The following is a 17,850-nucleotide window of genomic DNA, read 5'->3' as shown; positions in this document are numbered from 1 at the left end:
CCTTTTTTTTGTTATCTCTGTTTTTCTGGAACTGCATCCTAGGTTCGGGGAAAGCGAACGTACCACAAGCGGCACCATAATCTGCTAAGAATAATCGGGTTGTAAAAATCAGCGAAAACACGTTTTGCCTTTAGTGCCTTTGCTGCTATCGTATCTTCGTTTTTTTACCCTGTTTGCGATTCTATGCACACCCAGAAATTGCATAAATAGAGCCTTCGCGAGAAATGCGACATCTTTCACTGGCAGTTTGCAATAATTTAACTTTTTGATGTAAGCTTCTCCGCGTGTTTTGATTCGCATCCCATACATCCTACTCTTTTTTTTTCCACTGTCTTTTTTTTATCTTTTCTAGCACAAGTTGCACACTCCTTTGCCACTCCCAGGCCCGGGCGACACAAGCTTTGGTGGAGATGAGAGACAACGAAAAAAAGAAAACACAAACTTTTCTTACCAAACAAGTTGGTAAAACGTTTCAGAACTAGATCGTAAGACGAGCTTTCCGGAGCCCACAAAACTGGGGAGAAGACGAGCAAAAACACTTCCTGTCCACCATCGTCACCTGGCCCCAAAAACGGAGAAGTTATGTAAGATTGTCTGCAGTTTCGTAGCAAAACCATTTCTGGCGGTCTGCCATGACGTGCTTCCTTAACCGTAACTTTATCAGACAAGGTGAGATGTTCATTAAGATAATTTATAGGCATTAACAAGAGTTATACCCGGTAGTTTTGCCGAGGCTGAGTGTCTTTACACTGCACCGTTTTGCGTTTGCCACTGCGCGCGAGCGCGAATACAGCTGACAGTCCAAAGGGAAACTTGGCATCAGCCATCTTACAACGTGGGATAGGGAGGGAACGTTCTTTCCTATCACGAAATGAAAGTGCACCGAAGCGTCTTCTTGCGAGATCGAGCAAATGTGTCACAAGCATCCTCGCTTTGCAATTAGATATGGATCCGGCGACATGTTTGGATCGAGAGGGGGTTTTTTTTTTCGCCCAAACCGGACCAAACGAGAATAATCAAAACTCGTTAGATAGAGGGTCGAACGTTTTCAAAAGCGAATGATGTATATGCAGCGCTATCGTACTTCATGCATCGGAAATGAAATCATTTTGCAGCGACGAACCCCAACGCGCAACAACCATTTACGGTCAATTGATTGGTGTTTACTAATAAAAAAATTCTTCCTTTTAAAATATTGGCTGTTTGACAACCTCTTCACTAGCAAGATCATGATTCTTGTGTAAAAGGGGGTTTGGTTTTTTTTGTAATTTTTATTCAAGATAAATCTCACTCTCTTAACCACACAGTACAACCTTACCGAACAAACACATCTTCTAGTCGATCGTGAAATTATATGTTTACTTCTATCCTTAGTCTTTCGCTTTCTCTCTCTCTCTTCCTTGCTACCTACTAGAGCTAAACCATCACTCAAAACAAATCAAACCCCGCAAGCGTTCCTCCAGTTTTTTTGTTTTGTTTTTTTGCGCAAACAAAACCCCGCTGGATGTCGTGAAAACACACATTTAACAACCTCAACAACCAGTGTCAACAACGGACGCCACACCGGTCCACAGCGGACAACGAAGGTGCTTAAGACAATCAACACAACAATGTCATTAATCAACACACATCTTGATGGGTGCCTTTCGCCTAATATGGCCCGGTCGCGCACTCTAACCAGGGCAAACAGTCACACAAGGACTGGAGCGACACCCTTACACCCGAATCGTCGTGGGGTCGTTATAAAATGTATAAAAATCAAAACAGATCTCCCACCCCGAACGCTTCCAAGGATGTGCAGAAAGCGATGATGCAAATAAAAGAAGAAAATATGACTCTCAGAAGCAGGAATCCTAGGCTCTTAGCAGAAACCTTCCTACTAGTGGTCTCAACTCCCAAACCGATAAGCAAACCGATAGTCGCTCGGGAAAGAAGTTCAGGTTCACTGATTAGCATTCTTGGGGAGTTGATAATTGCTTCAACTCTTTCCTCCTCCCCCATTTCCAACCATACCGGCGTGTTTGCTCTTAGATTCTGGAAGAATTAATCATCGACCTACCCCTTAAAAGGGTAGTCCCCACACACAAACACACAGTATGGGACCACAAGAGCCTGACCCGTCTTCATGTTTTCTACAAACGGCTACGAAACCGTTTCGTAATTTGTTAAACGACACCTTATCGGGCGCTAGCGATCCCTCCCCCGCTCCCCGTGCACCTCACTTCCATCATCCCTCCCCTCCTTACCAACAGGGAGAAAGTGACCACCGATCGCCTACGGAAACGCATTTCGGAATGTGTTTTTATAAGAATGTAAATATTTATTCCGTAGAGAGTCAACCCACCTCATCGGGAGCGAAAGATGAAGAGAGCAACAACAACAAAAAAAGCGCCCCGGTGGAGTACGAGTTTGATTGATTGTGAAAATAAATGATGTGCTGGTTTCTGACACCGGTGCCATTAATATTGCGGTCACTTACGCCTCGTCGCCTGCGGTGCCGCGTCATATTATGGGTGGATGTGCAGAACTTGCCGGAATAGAATAGATGCAGGGAATACGGCCTTCTGTGCCATGACAAAGTGTCCCCGAGGAGTGGAGAAAAAAAACACTTTGCCACGAGGATCCTTGTGTCTAATGTGCTTAAAAGGTTCTAGGAAGGAAGTTTACAGAAGTTGACAAGTTTAGAGAATGCACGTTTTGCGTCTCAAGAAACTATTAGGTTGTGGTGAAATATTTCACTAAGCGTGAAAGTGGACGGCAATTTCGTTAATGTAAACACGTGTGTAAATTTGGTATGTACTAACTTCGCATAGTAATTCATTATGAGTTCATTCGCATTAATATGCATGCTATAATGTCATTGTAGAATTAATGTGACTATGGTTTTTTTGTCTTGAAAAGTTTTTCCTGCTGTATGCAAATTCATACGCTGAAACATGACCACCATCTTGAAAATTAAATATTAAACAAAAGCTTTCAATCGAAAAGACTCAATCGGCGCCGGTTCCACACGACAGGACCAGGGATCAAATCCCATCACGGTCTCCCGTAGTAAGGACTGACTCTTCGGCTAAATGGTAAAAAAAAGTTTACTAAGCCAGAAATGGTCGGCATGACCTTATACCCAAGAAGTTAAGCCAAGAAGAGAGACACACACATAGAGAGAGAGAGAGAGAGAGAGAGAGAGAGAGAGAGAGAAGACAAATAATAATATAATATTAATATGTTATTATAATATATATATTAATATGTTATTAAAATAATATAATATCGAGCGGTCCGGTGGTGCATGTGATAAACGGCGCCAGTCTACACGGCCGGACCGGGTTCAAATCCCATCCGGACCGTTCCCCCGTAGCAAGGACTGACTATCCGGCTACGTGGTAAAATAAGTCTAGTAAGCCAGAAATGGCCGGCGTGACCTTGTAAGGTCGTTAAGCCAAGAAGAAGAAGAATAATATAATATTAATATGTTAATATAATAATAATATATAATATTAACTAGCGATAATTTATAAAAAAAATATATAGACATAGTTTTTAAAGCATAAATATGATCGGGTCATGAAAATAAAAGACAACGAGATAAAATAATATTAAAGAATCTTTTTTAAAAAAAACAAACATCTAAAATTCTTGGAGATTAGTATATCATTGATCTATTGGAATTTACCAATTTTTAGTAAAGAAATTAAAAGCTTTGTTGTTTTGTATTCAAATATATTCTGATTCAAAAATCTGGACCAGATTCACCAAAAACTAGTGTGTACTATCAGATTGACTGTTTGCCTATTATGTTTTTTTTTTAATTTTGCTTTAATTTTAATTTTAATGATGACATTAATCCTTTCAAAACACTGAATCTTAATTAACTCCCAATAATTTTAACAATTATTCTTAAATATTTTAAAACAAATCTGTACAACTCTCCGAATTATATTTTTTTTTATAAAAAAACATCAAATCTCTACCATTAGCTCATGGCGTTATCATAAATTACCCTTAAACTCCACTGCTATTTCTACCCCTATTATAACACCTTTTTTTCATAACCGAATCCATCAGATGCAACTCTTTAAATTTCCCCACATTTATCCCCCAAAAAAAAAAATACCTTTTCTCCCCGAAATCAATGTACGAAAATGTGCTGGACAGTTCACGCCCCCCGGTTCAACGACTCCCGGTACGCACCGGGAAGGAAGAAGCAGTAATTGAAATCTTTTCCGTACTGCGGGCGAAAAACGACCCCGCGTAAGCGTAATTGCTTCCCATGGCCATTTGTTTCCCCACAAGTATCTACATCGCCCTACCCTTCCCACCCCGCCATGGGACGTACGTAGCAGCACGTCGTCTTCGATAATCATACCAACAAAACCCGGGCAGCATAATTGCTGCCCATTGCATTGCAGCGAGCGCACACAGGGACACAGCAAAAGGCCAGCAACATGACAAGACACGATCATCGCTCCACACTATCTGGCAGAGGGTTCACCTGCAGAAGCGAAGGTTGAAGTTAGGGAATGGGTACCGAACCGAAGCACGTACGCGTTTCACACATTGGTCCCGCCGCCAGCAAACACACACACACACACGCATGGGGGCCGCCGGGCAGATTGGATATCAGATATCAGCAGAAGCGTTCGGATGGACAGTTCTGGCACTGCCCAACAACAACACCCAGCATAACTAGTGCATGTAGCCTGCACCACACTGTCTCACGTTTCTTACTTCCCAGATGTCTTCTTATCCCTTCAGACACCTCTTCTTGGCACAAAAATAAAAACAAAACGAGAAGTTCATCCGAGCTTTTCTTCAGTGATCGCTTGCACAGGTAACACCTTTATGCACTCTTTAAGACATTGATTACGATCGCATAAAAGAATATATATATATATATATATATATTACGATAATTTTCTACTCAAATTTTCCATCACGATAGAGTGGCTGCCACCACCAGGCCACGATCATCATCATCATCAACGGTAATCATAAGCGTACGGATGCGCTTTCGCATGCTCCGTTTGGCCTTTCCTTTCCATACCTTCCCATGCTTCGCTTCCATTGCAAACATACATCCCTACCCCGAAAAAGGAGGGTAACTTTAGCTTCCTTTAAGTTGTCTCCCCATTTTTTGTGTGTGTGTGTTGCTTTCCCCCCCGGTTGTTACTGGTTGACCCCTAAAATTATGTCGACCTTCGTCGTGGTGCGCACGGAAAGTGCAAGCTTACGTGTGTTGCATTTCTGATGCATCTCCATCTCTTCCATCGGGCGATACAGGAAGTGCTTTTCGCAATTGGATGCACGTGTAGCAACAAGCATGTGTAACGACGGAAAAAAGGAGTTTTATCCGTCGTAAAGTACACTTACAGGCGTGGAACGAAGGAAGTTTCCGAATGCGAAAGGAATGAATGAGTGAAGTCTCATTTTGTCTGCTAATTAATTAGTCATCTTTGAAGGCAAATTGGGATGCACTTTTTTCGGTTTCGCTTTTTTTGCAGCTCTCGTTTTTTAATGATAGCTTTTTAAAAAAACGAATGCTGCCTGGTATGTAACAACCAAGTGAACAAACGACCTGCCATTGAATTTTATTAGATGGATAAGAAAAGTGTGTAGCCGCCGACACAGACACCGTGACCGGTCGTACATCGGGTATCTTGTCTGCTCTTGGTACGTTCTCCATTTCGAACTTAACCTTCGTGAAGAGTTTGGCTCTTTAAATCTAATCGCCCCATTCCGTCGCAGAACCACGCGTACCTTTTCCCCCCACCCCCCCCCCCCCCCCCCCCGACGCGAATGCATTAGCAACCAGTTATGGTTCATTTGGCCACACTGATAGGGGTCACTTTATTTGCACGGGGTTAAAATATTATCCCCTTACCGCTCTTTATCGCATCATAATGCTATCGTCTAGAACGGCACAGCGTTTTTAGATTGAGCGCTCGTAAATCAAAGGCAAACGCGGTTAGCATGCTCCAAATGGCAGATGGAGCATCTCTCACTCTATCCGAAGATGTTGCTGGCAAACGATACGGATAAAGATGCCTAGAGTTCGTCATCCCCGTAGCCCGTAAAGATGACGAGCTCGACGAGCTAACAATGTTCAAGTTAGCTTTTTGCTATCCGACAAACTCCTTTGCCTTAGCGGGAGCAGTTTGACCACAACCATCTTTACACAAGCGACCACAAGAAAAACCGCAATGCACTTCACTTCAACAAACAAAAAAATCCGAACCACTATCACGAAAGTAAAACCATCTTGCAGTGAAGTTCTCTACAGAATGAGAGAGAGTGCATTAAGGGAAATTAATCGAGAGCTGGGAAAATGCATCGTATTGATGTAAACGGATGCACACGGATGAATGGATAATAAGTGTAGAATATTGTTGATGATCTATGCGGCAGCGTGTTCGACGTACTACGAAATGCAATAATTTACCCATTTTCAAAATAAGGTTTGGATTTTTAAACCATTATAAGGCAATTTGTTTTTAAACCATTTCATCGATCAGATACGTTGAAGAATCTTCAAGATATGTTTTACAAGGATTTTTTTATATTATCCAACAAATTAATCTTTCTATCGCAGCACAGTGTTCTAGATTTCGCTTGAGGTTTGAGTCTATCATATCTGGTTATTGTAGTTCCAATTTATGGAATCCACCTAGAAATTTCCCAGGTTTCCAATATCCATGAATTGCTAAGTTGCTCAGAATTCAAAGAAACTGGAGTATAATCCAGACATAGCAACTCGCCCAATATGGGTTCAGATCTTGAATCAAGTTTTCCAAAGATGTCTCAAGATGATATTACCAAAAAGGTTGTATATTTTTAGACTGAAAATAAGTAACTCCACCAGCACCAAGGTTAATAAGTACTTCGAACTAAGAAATGTTTGTTCTTTATCCAAAACAAGTTCAATGTTTAAAAATTCGTTAAATCTGCTGTACTTCTAAGGTTTTGCAGACATTAGTGAGCTTTTTTCACCATGTAGTCAGTACTTGCTTTCGAATCTTTTTCATACCTCATATCTTTTCCTCATCCAGTAGCAAGGTCACTGGACTGCTCCTAGTATGTAGAATCACATATCACACTTTTCACCTGTTCTCTCCAAATTTATTGACTTCGATTCGATGACATCGACACCATTCGACGTACATTTGCAGTGTGCTTAGCATAAACCTGACTACGAAGGAATCGGATCTGCTATGGGATTCAAAAACTCCTACAATCTAAAATACTCCATCCGTCTGGTTTAGTCTGGTCTGGTAGTCCTCTGTGCACATCAGCAAGTCTTGAACATGATCTATAGTCCATAGGACATTGCCAAGGACTATATATGGAGTTGTTTTTGAGCAAAAGCTTTCTGAGTTGTTATCAACATCTGAGTAGAGATCCACAATAATGTCAGCGACCCATTCGGCACCAGGTGTAAAAGGAGCACATCGAGCTCGGTGTATGGATTAAGTTGAGATAAACTTGACGAAGATTAGATTCAACAGGGAATGAAGGAAAGGGTCTCTGAGCCAAAATTCCTAGAAACGGATTTGTGAATGGGTCAATGAAAATGAAAGTCAAGTAGAAATAAAATCTGAAAGAGAGTATAATTTGTAAAGCTACATGACTCTAATCCTATTGTCCATAAAATCATCTCAAAACATAGCATTACGAACGCCCAAAGTTATTAAGTTTGCATGACAAAATACCAATTTTTCTATACTAATTTTTTTGTACGCTGAAGGTGTTAGACGAGTTATTTTTTTCTATTAAATTTTAAAAAAAATTTATATCTGATTTGAACACTTTTATGTTTTTATATTGTTGATACATTATTATACATTATTGATAATGCTGTGATCCCAATAGCTTGATTTACTTCACATTTCATGAGGTTAATGTTATACCAGACATCTGTTTGCAAATCTAATTCCTCGCATATTTTAGATATACCGATATGCTGAATTTCTCCATTACAAGTCACACTTTAAGTCTAAATACAAACTGATAAGCCATCTGGCACAACGCTTTCCTAGTCATCGGAAATAGATTGGCTTCCCATTTTTGGAATATACGAACGCAACGTGCAATCTCTTTTCCGATCATCCTCCTTCAAGCGAAATAAACTCTAACCGAATATCTACCTCCACCATCAGCAGCACGGTGCAACGTCCGCATGAAAACCCTTGCACGGATGCAACCAAGATCAACTCACAGTCTCACATTATCATTCAATCCGAATGCGCACTATCGCAAACTACCACCGGTTTGACGATCGGTTTGAATGAAAAATGACTTTGCCAATGTGACAATCCGCAGTGCGAGTGCGAAGCGAAAGCAACCCGTTCCGGCACATTCGGGTCGACGGTTTCATCGATCGTTTCGCCGGATAGTGTATCCCGCCGGATAAGCGTAATTCGCCGCGCGCATCCAAAATCAGCGAGTAAATAAATTTAGCGCTTAATGCATCCCCCCTTCGCTGCCGCATGGTTATCATTTTCAAGCTAATAAACAGTTGAAAGAATGAACCAACGATATATTGTTATTAAACGGCGGTGTATGGTGCAATGGGCTACGTTCGAGCTCGAATGTCATTTCTTCGATTGTCCTTCCCGTGGACGCATTCGTCGTACACCGGGAATCTCGCGGAGCAGTCGCATTGGTTGTGAAGAAGCAGAAAAACCCACCACACGGAACGGGGCACCATTGAATTGGTAACTGTGTGATGTGCATCTTTATGTGCCCGGGTTTTTATTTCCCCACCGGATCGCTTCTCAGCCGATCGGCCCAAACGTTATATTATGCTTATCGTCATTGTCTTATCAGGCGCATAAATTAGGCATCGCTGGCAGAGAAGGAACACCAATGTCAGGTGAAAATCGCAAATGAAGCCAAACTGTTGTTTGGTCGACTCATGCCCACTCGTATGCGGAAACGGTTCAGTTTCGTTAAACGGTTTCCAAAGTCCTGTCGGTGACATTGCTCCACACGGTGGATGGAATGCCGTACCAAAATCGGACCGGGTGAAGATGCTGCCGATAAAAATGGTTTGTCGAACTGTTGCTGCTGCTGCTGCTGCTGCTGCTGCGTTACGGAAACGAGTATCATCCTTCTCTCGGTTCGTCTGTTTTTTTTTACGACGTTTTCGGTGAGGGGAATATTTTATAAATTATTATCACCGGCAAATAACGGCAAACGTCGCCATTCGTCGCCGATCGCGCGTAGGACACTCGATAAGGATCGCTGGCGATTATCCGCCAAATTGGGCGTCCGGCGGCGACTGTACACGAATGCGTGCGAAACGGGAGTTCGAAATGAATTGTATTTTCGTTTGTTTTGTCGCATGGAATGATGATGAATTCCAGATGGAAGATTAGGGAAACAGGAATTTAACGCAGTGTGACGCAAAAGCCGGAGCTAAAATCACAGTTATGCTGTCGAAGATGGGTGGAGTTTTGGAATACAAAAATAGTTGAAGAAATTTCTTATTGGAGGATCAAACTTAGCCTAAATAAAGTTCAAAATAAAAACCATGAAACTAAAATATCACACACCTTCCATCGACCTCAAAGATCCAATAGTTATGTTATGTAACGACTTGCAGGAAGATCCAGAAGAAGATCGAAACGAGCAAAGCGAAGAATCTAAAACATCGTAACATAAAAATTAACCTGTACCACCGTCATTGTTGCGCAGCGTAATCATGGCACTTCTTCCGCCTGTTGCTTCCCGCTTTCCCACCCCACTTTCGATATTATGTTACGATCGTGGCAAACAATTATGCTTGGCTGCATTTGCAAAACCTCCAGTCTCCCCTTTTTTGCACACCCCTCCCATAGCTACCAAACTCTGGACGGAACCCATCCGCATGCAACAAACTGCTCCATAAATCAAGCCCCGAAGCCATAGTTCCCGGTGAAGAAAAATGCCACCTTCCAATGGACGCGGCTTCTTTGGCCGGTTGGAAAATTACGAAAATCATCGTCTCGTGCCGCTGTTGGTTTGATTTCACATTTTTATCCCGCCCAAAACGAGGAACGCGGGAAACGCAACCCGGGGAACCGGTCCGTTCGGCCAAGATGGATGAAGAAAATCGATGCCGTAATTTATGTTGAATAATAAAATATTTATTTCGCAGCATAAAATTCACGAAAACACATAAAATATCATCAAGATTGGGATGATGTTGCTAGGAGAGTGGGAGAGAACGTGGGGTTAGCTAGGTATGGGTGCAACTAACCGGAGCTGATTAGATGACAGAGAACGGAATAGAGAAGAACTGAAGTAAGAGGAGAAAAAAACATCAAAACGTCACGAGCTCCACATTGCATCCCTTGGCGAATGACGTTGCAGCGGTTCTAAGCTCGGGTCGGGGGAAAATTCTTTCCATTCGGTTGGGCTGGAGCAGAAACTCAAGGAACCTTTTGCTGCTTGCCTATCGTACTGTCGAGTACTTTATTCCCATTCCCCAAGTACCTTCGGGTGCTGGTCTAATGATGCTTTAAATAACAGCGCAAAGCAGGCGAATCGAATGCGGATGGAGAAAAATATGAAAGCACATTTGCGGGCACGGAATCATACGCGTAACGTGATGTTAAGAAGAAAGGTGGTATAATTTTTGCCGCCATACGATTCGTTGGGATAGGCAAATTCCTGTAGAGAACGAAGAAAATATTTAAAATCGATAAGTTGATTTCTGGCATAAAATAGTTTTGATAACTGAAGCTCACTTATTCTCTGCAGGTAAATAGATAAGAAACATGAATCTAAAATTATTCTATTAAAATTGAAACGCCTCAATAAACCATCGACTTTTGCTGGAAAAATGATCTCTGTACACCTTGATATCTATTTCAAGTTCAGATATGTACTATTTTGCAACTATTATTTTTGGGGTTCCACACGACAGGACCGGGTAACAAAAACCCATCCGGACCTGTCCCTCGTAGCAAGGACTGACTCTCCGCTGCTTGGTAAAAATAAATCTAGTAAGCCAGATATGGCCGGTATGATCTTCGAGGTCGTTAAGAAAAAAAAGAGAGAGAGAGAGAGAGAGATATCTACTATTTAAAGTAACACCTCAAAACTTTCATGATCTGTGCCTTGAAGTTTTCATATTCCATTGATCGAACATAGCGGACTAGTTGGCGATCGTCGATAAATTGAGAAAAAAACAAGGGGTCCATATAATATGATGCTCTCTTCTTATTTCAAACAACGAAGCTGGACATTTGTCAAAGCAAAATATTTTTCTAGCAGATCTGACCAAGGAACGGCCATGGTTTCTATAGTTTGAAAATGTAAAAAGCTTCTAATAATTTTTTATTTCAAAACTATTTTAGATACCTACAAATAAAGCAAAAATTTCTGAGTAGTTTTCAAGAAATCACAGTGATAAGATCATTCAACGTAACGCCAGATCACAATTAATGAGCAGGTTCATTAGCAAAACATAACCTGTTATATGTCCTATGTTAATGTTTGTGATAGAATGGGTAGGTGGAGGGGTCAGTGAAGCTAGTAAATAAAATATTAGAGGGAAAATACTTCTAGCGTTACGTTTTGTTACGAAAGGGGGTAGGTGACCCAAAATTCACAATTTTTATGTTACCTAATAGTTGAATCATCTCCAGGGAAAATTGAATTTTGAAAATTGATCTTCCTTTACCTCTGAACTTAAGCCATAAAATGTGTTTTCTTTCTTCTACTTTCAATAAAACCAATTCAATTGCTCACATTAAACACTTAAATCTAGACTGATTAACTTACAACCCACCCAACCTCCAACGTAAAGCTTGATATACCATTCCGTCGTTCCATTCCGCATAGTTCGATTGGAATAATAAATTTTTGCCACAAATACCGAAATGAAATGAATAACGAGCCGGTGAATAATGCCAACCCAGAAGGTTGTACTTTTTTTCTTACCACCCCATTCTATCCGCCCCATTCCAATGCACCCAATAAAAGTGCATCCAACTGCAACCGAGAACGAAACAAGAGATGGAAAAGTGTACAGAACAAAGAATTGAAGTAAGCATAAAAACAACCAAGCCACAGCTAAGAGCACTCGATCGTATGATGCTTTACTATTTTAGCTTCTATCTTTGTGTTTTTTTTCTTTCTTTTCGTTGCCGTTGGCTCCACATTGGCCAGTTAGCATTCCGGATGAGTAGCGGTGATGACCGGCGGGCTGATCAAGTGGTAAGCGGGCGCCCATACCATCCAAGGCAACCGACTGCCCCGAAGGGGCGTGATGCAGTTCTAATAAGGCAACCGGGAAGAAATGTACCATCCGATGGTAAAGCATCAGCGAAGCGAGTGCAACGTCAACTAACCATGCAGGCCTAGGGCAAGGACAGGTGACCAGCAAAAGGGGGCATCAGAACTAGACAGCCATACCTTTAGCTCCTTTAGATCCAACCTTCGCAACGATATGCAATTTATGTAATGAACGTATAATTATTTATGTAATAAACATAATCAACATTTATATCAGTGAGCATTGTTATTGTGTGAATGTGCCGCCTCCCCCCGGTACGCGATGGGTGTGAGTGAGATGAAAGAAAGGGAGAGACAGAGAGACAAGGGAGCAAAAATGCAATTCTTTATTGCTTGGTTTCGCATTTCGAGTTCGATTTCTCACTCGTCTCTGAATGAACTCTGTTTCGGATTTAAACAGAGGTGAGGATGAACATTTAGAGGTTGGGGCGGTTGGAAAATTCTCAAGAGAACCGATCCGTTCCTTGGTCGAATGTTTTAAGCTTTCTTGTACACCTATGCAATCCTCTTACACCCCCATCAGTGAGGTTATGTAGCTATCGAAACCAAAATGCACGCATAGTTCCGCAAAGATGGTACGAACGGAGGGGTGGAAGCACCTTGATCAACTCGCACGTGTGGGTGAAAATGAATAAAGCGCTTGAACAGGCACTCTTTTTCCTGTCGACAGCAGCATCTGCATGCAGGCCTACACGCACCGCGCGTTTTCCACGCCAAATGTGTGTAATTAGCGCACGATGGAGTTCGGGAATTAGATAATGATATGAGGCACAAAACTGAGGCCGTGTTGGTGGCAAGGTGGTAAAACAAAATAATAATTGCATAATGAGTAACCATCCGCGGTTACGCTTGATGATCTCTGATGCTTTCGGTACTCGAGATGTTTGGGGCCGGTTTTGCCGGAGTGGAGTACGTACGAGTGCCCACTACGGCCAATGATACCTGTTTAAGCAAATAATTATTGTGAGAGGATAAGTAGCTTTAACGTACATTGGTAAGAGTGGAACCGAACAAAGTGGATATGCAGATTTATATTTTAAACTCCAACAGAGCATAGTGGAAATCAGGAATTGTGTAAATTACATATCTACGAATTGTTTTTTTTTATTTTATTGAAAAAGTTAGTTAAACGATTTTGGGCAATAACTTTTTCTTGGCAACTATGAAATTTTGAAGTATTTAATTTTTGAGATTAATAAGCATATTATAGTCTGACATCCTTTGCGAAAACAGCCAGGTGACTTTGGGCGATGATTCGGGTAATGATAGCTATATACTGAACAAGATAGACATTGACGTATATGGAAAAAATTGATTATGTTATGCGAAAGTATCGGTCAATGTTTGACGTATTTTAACAATGATGTCAAGATTTATATAGTGGCAACGGTCAATTACGGTCCTTCTGTGATTGAACTTCAACGAAAGTGAAAAGTTCTTTCTTTCGCGGTAGGTGAAGAATTAATTTCCGCATTTCGGGAACATATTGTCGTTTACATAAAGAAGGAGTGGACCAAGTTTCCAATAAATCATTGGAGAGGAAGAACTCATCAAAGTTTTACATTTTTTTGTGGAAGACTTAAGATCCTTTCAATATCCTTGATATCCCCATGACTTTGGACAAACCTCAGATAGAAGATCTTACATAAGATCTTGCTCACAACGCGATCTGGGAAAAAGGATGGTTTTTTCGTCATTTCATCAGTCATTTTCCAGATTCTTTTTTGCTTTTTTTGGTTTTTGCTTAGCTGCTTTCATAAGCAAAGGGTTCTAAGGAAATTTGTTCTACTTGATTACATTTTTTTATTAACATTCCTTAAAACTGTTTTAAAATTCAATAATAATTAAAAAGAACTAATTTGAAAATCTTAGAATTTCTGAAATTAAAAAAAAATGAGAATATAAATGTGAAATAAGTTCCCGGTGTATTCAAAAAAGATAACACAGAATAAAATTTCCTATTGTAGATTCTCAAAAGCTTAACACTTTGAATGCACAAGTTATAAGCAATAATTGGTACCAAAAATCATAAATGCTCGTGGATTTGTGTCAGCCTCATAGTGCGATGTCAATATCCCTAAATGCCATTATAAAGGTTTGCACCCAAACAATGCTATCGATGATTATTTGCAAATCTGTGTTGAGCGATCGAGATCATTATTCCGCTCAAACGCAGCGAAAGTACAGCTCGCAGTTCGATGGATTTCCCAACAGATAGCAAGCGAGTTTCCACTATCATGCATCGTGCCAATCGTACCACCCATCCCGAGGTGCCCACACCTTAACGGAACTACACAATTTTGTGCACTACCGGTACGATTGATTACGGAAGGAAATGATGATCTAAATAGAAGCGTTTGCTAATATTTGTAAGTGGAAGCGTAACCGAAACCGGGTGGGCACTATTAGCCGTACTCCGGATGTGGCTATCACGGAAAATGGTGGCTAATTACCGTGGCGTGGATGCGGGAGGTTGATTTGGGAGGGGGGTGATATACGATAAAATTACGCATTTTGCAATCAAATCGATCGATAGCTGAATGATGATGAGAGTGAAAGGGAAAGTTTGGAACAGTGATAAGACAGATGTTGTAGACAGGCGGTGTTGTGCAATAGACAATTAACAACGGCTGCAAACACTCTTTCTATTTTCTCTCGCACACTGAACGATTGAACACATTTTCGGCGGCTGTTTTGTGTTTCGGTGCGCCGGTGGAAACAAACAACATAAAATATGTTGCGTGAGGCACCAGGCTTTCTGCTCCCGAATGTGTGCTTACATGAATCATTCCACTTCGCGACTGCCACTCGTTATGATGCTAATGTTAATTTTGAATTGCGAAACGATCCACACTCATGTTCAAGTTTGGTTGTTCATACTGTGTTGCACACGGCAGTCAGGTCTAATTTGGGACAGGCATATTTGGACATTTCGCATTCAGCCTTAAATATTAGTTTAATCTCCCCTAATTGCCCTACAGCCAATTCTCAGAAGCACCTAGTTACGCAGTGGTCTAATGCGAAAAAATGTGGTTTATTATGTTTATGGTTAAAATGAATAAATGACAACAACGACACCCCGGTCTCTCAGCTGGATATCTGTTTTTGTGCCGAGGAACAAGAAATGTACTTACACGGGTGCTCCAGGCGAGGCAAATGAAGTTGTCGCGATTTGGACTAGCTAAGTTGACCGGTTTTTTTGCCCAGACCCTAGACAACATGCTTTTGCTGGCTCGTAAAACCCTTGTAAGGTCAACCCAACGGGAACGGTTGGGGGTTTCAGGGAGTTATGCTCAATTAGCCCGGAGTACAAGCGGTATTGTTTGGCCGGGTGTTCAGCATAAGAATCACATGCATCACGGGCGGTGCGGAATAAGATTCGCTTTTTGACTTTTTCCGCTTTCCTGTGAACCGGGGGATGGAGAGGTGGGATTTGGTGGGAAGGGAAAAGTGTTCCTACCAACCTACCACTCTACCAAACACGATCTTTTCGTGTCATTCCGGTTCCGAACCTGTGTCGAAGTGTCGTTTCACAATCGACCGTTTGCAACCCCGGGTTGGATTTATACCCTGCGGTTAAATGTTCTTATCGTGCGCAACGAATCTCGACCACATTCTACCGAAACCGATCACGTAGGTGCACAATTTCGCAAAATCGCACTCAAGCCTAGGCTGGGTGGGTGCGCAAAACCGTAGTACCGGGTGCCGTACATGCCAGTGCAAGACGCAAGATTTAAGCCGAGAAAACGGGCTGGTGTAAATGGATTAAACTGGGTGTTGGGTTTTTCGAATGGAGGCGAAGAAAAAAAATAAAACGGCAACACTTAATACTCGCACCAGGGTTGTGTGTGTGTGTGTCTTGAAAGTTCGGGTCGCACCTCGGTTTTCTGACTTTGCAAACTTCAGGTTTGGGGGGACTTTTTTCTAATTTGCTTATGCAAATTTCAATCACACTGCACAGCTGCACCGGCTAGTGTTGTGGATTACATTCCAGTGTTTTTTTTTTTCGTTCGGCACTTGAAGCTGTAAGCTATGCTTTTATTTTTCTACGCTTTCAAACGCAACGAAAAGTCAGCGACGTAAGGAAAAATAAAACGTTCGATGATGTGGTAGAGGAGAAAATTAATGTCAATTTTAGATACAGGGATGGTCATTAAATAAAGCTCGCTTATACAATGAAAATTAGGTTATTAAAATATACAAATTTTTTTCAATTCGACTCATAATTAATTTAGTAAAAAAAAATCATCAATAATGATTATAAAAATAAAATCTATTTTTAATGCTCCTTTAAAACTGAAAGTAATTGATTTGGTGTATTATTTTACCAAAAGAAAATTATTTATAAAAAAAGGTAGGAGTTTGTGGATATTTTACACTACATTGGAAATTTTTTTGGAACGCTTAATTTTCCTCACATTATTTTTGGGGTTAAACAATCCTAAAGTAGTTGAAACATGAATTATACATACATATTCTATAGTACGATCTCCAATAAAGCATAACATATATTCCAACTCTTCGAAATTGTTTAAAAAATAATCAAGAACGAAATACGCTTAAAACGCTAGGTAGTTCTAGTGTTAAAGCACTGGTCAACATTTATAAAAAATAAATTGAAAAACCACAAAACCTTATTTCACAGACCATCACTGTGTGTTCCTACACTTTTGAAGAAACCCTGTACCGCAACAGACCCCTTGTTTAGTACCCCAAACGTCCTTTTATGGACATGCAGCTGAGCACGCCGGCCATTCGTCATCTCAAGAGTTAACCTTTCGGGTTCACCACTCCATCGAGCTGCTTTCAATTATGAAATTGCATTCGAGAGCCCACACCACCTTCGAAACTGGTTCGCATGTTCCAGGTGCATATGAAGCCCCTCTTCCACACAAAAAAAACCCACACCCCACTTCCCACTCCAGGAAACGCATGGAATGCAGAAGGTTCACTTTCCCATGCAATGGGGCAAGGTGCCAAAAAAGGGAATCTAAGCCATAGGAGAAAAAAAGAAATCCCGCATCCAAGGAAAGCCTCCAACTATTCGCCAGCGCTTGAAATCAGCGCTTTAATTGATTAGTTTAAGGCACACGTTCCATTCCGGGGATGGCAATTAAACAAAAGTCCGCGATTGACGGTCCGCTTCTTGCCGCCAATTAAATCCATAACGGGTGCTTTGAATCGTGCAGATATTATATTGAAATCGGATCTCCTTCTGCAAAACACATTCCGTCATAATAAAATTCGTTCAACGCATTGTTGGACGAAAATTGCTTGCTGTAAGCGTAAGCTACAGAAAGAAAAGACAGAAGCAAAAACAAGGGTGGGAAGTTGTTGCCTTTCAGTGGTCTCCAGCTGATACCGGGGTATACCGGTATGTCTGACCGTTTATGTCGCACGCATTGCGCACAAATGGTGACATATGAGAAGCCCGCGCAGGAAGGCTACTCACGTCGTCGAGTGAAAGGGTTACTGCCCATCTGAGGGCAGGGCTAACGGATGGGAACAGGTTGTACAGTGGGCAACCATTCGCAACAACGTTGTGTAGTTGATGTAAACATAATGGAGGAA

The 17,850-nt window shown here is 41.3% G+C and overlaps 1 long non-coding RNA gene across 1 annotated transcript in view; it reads right to left on the bottom strand.

Moving 5' to 3' along the window:
• The window catches only part of LOC125771540 (uncharacterized), a 136,245-nt gene that overhangs the window by 10,695 nt on the left and 107,700 nt on the right, over nt 1-17,850 (bottom strand). The gene's annotated exons all lie outside the window — the stretch shown is intronic.

Source organism: Anopheles funestus, chromosome 3RL, assembly GCF_943734845.2.
Source record: "Anopheles funestus chromosome 3RL, idAnoFuneDA-416_04, whole genome shotgun sequence".
In the NCBI taxonomy this organism is placed as follows: Eukaryota; Metazoa; Arthropoda; class Insecta; order Diptera; family Culicidae; genus Anopheles; species Anopheles funestus.
This window is presented reverse-complemented; position numbering and strand designations above follow the sequence as displayed.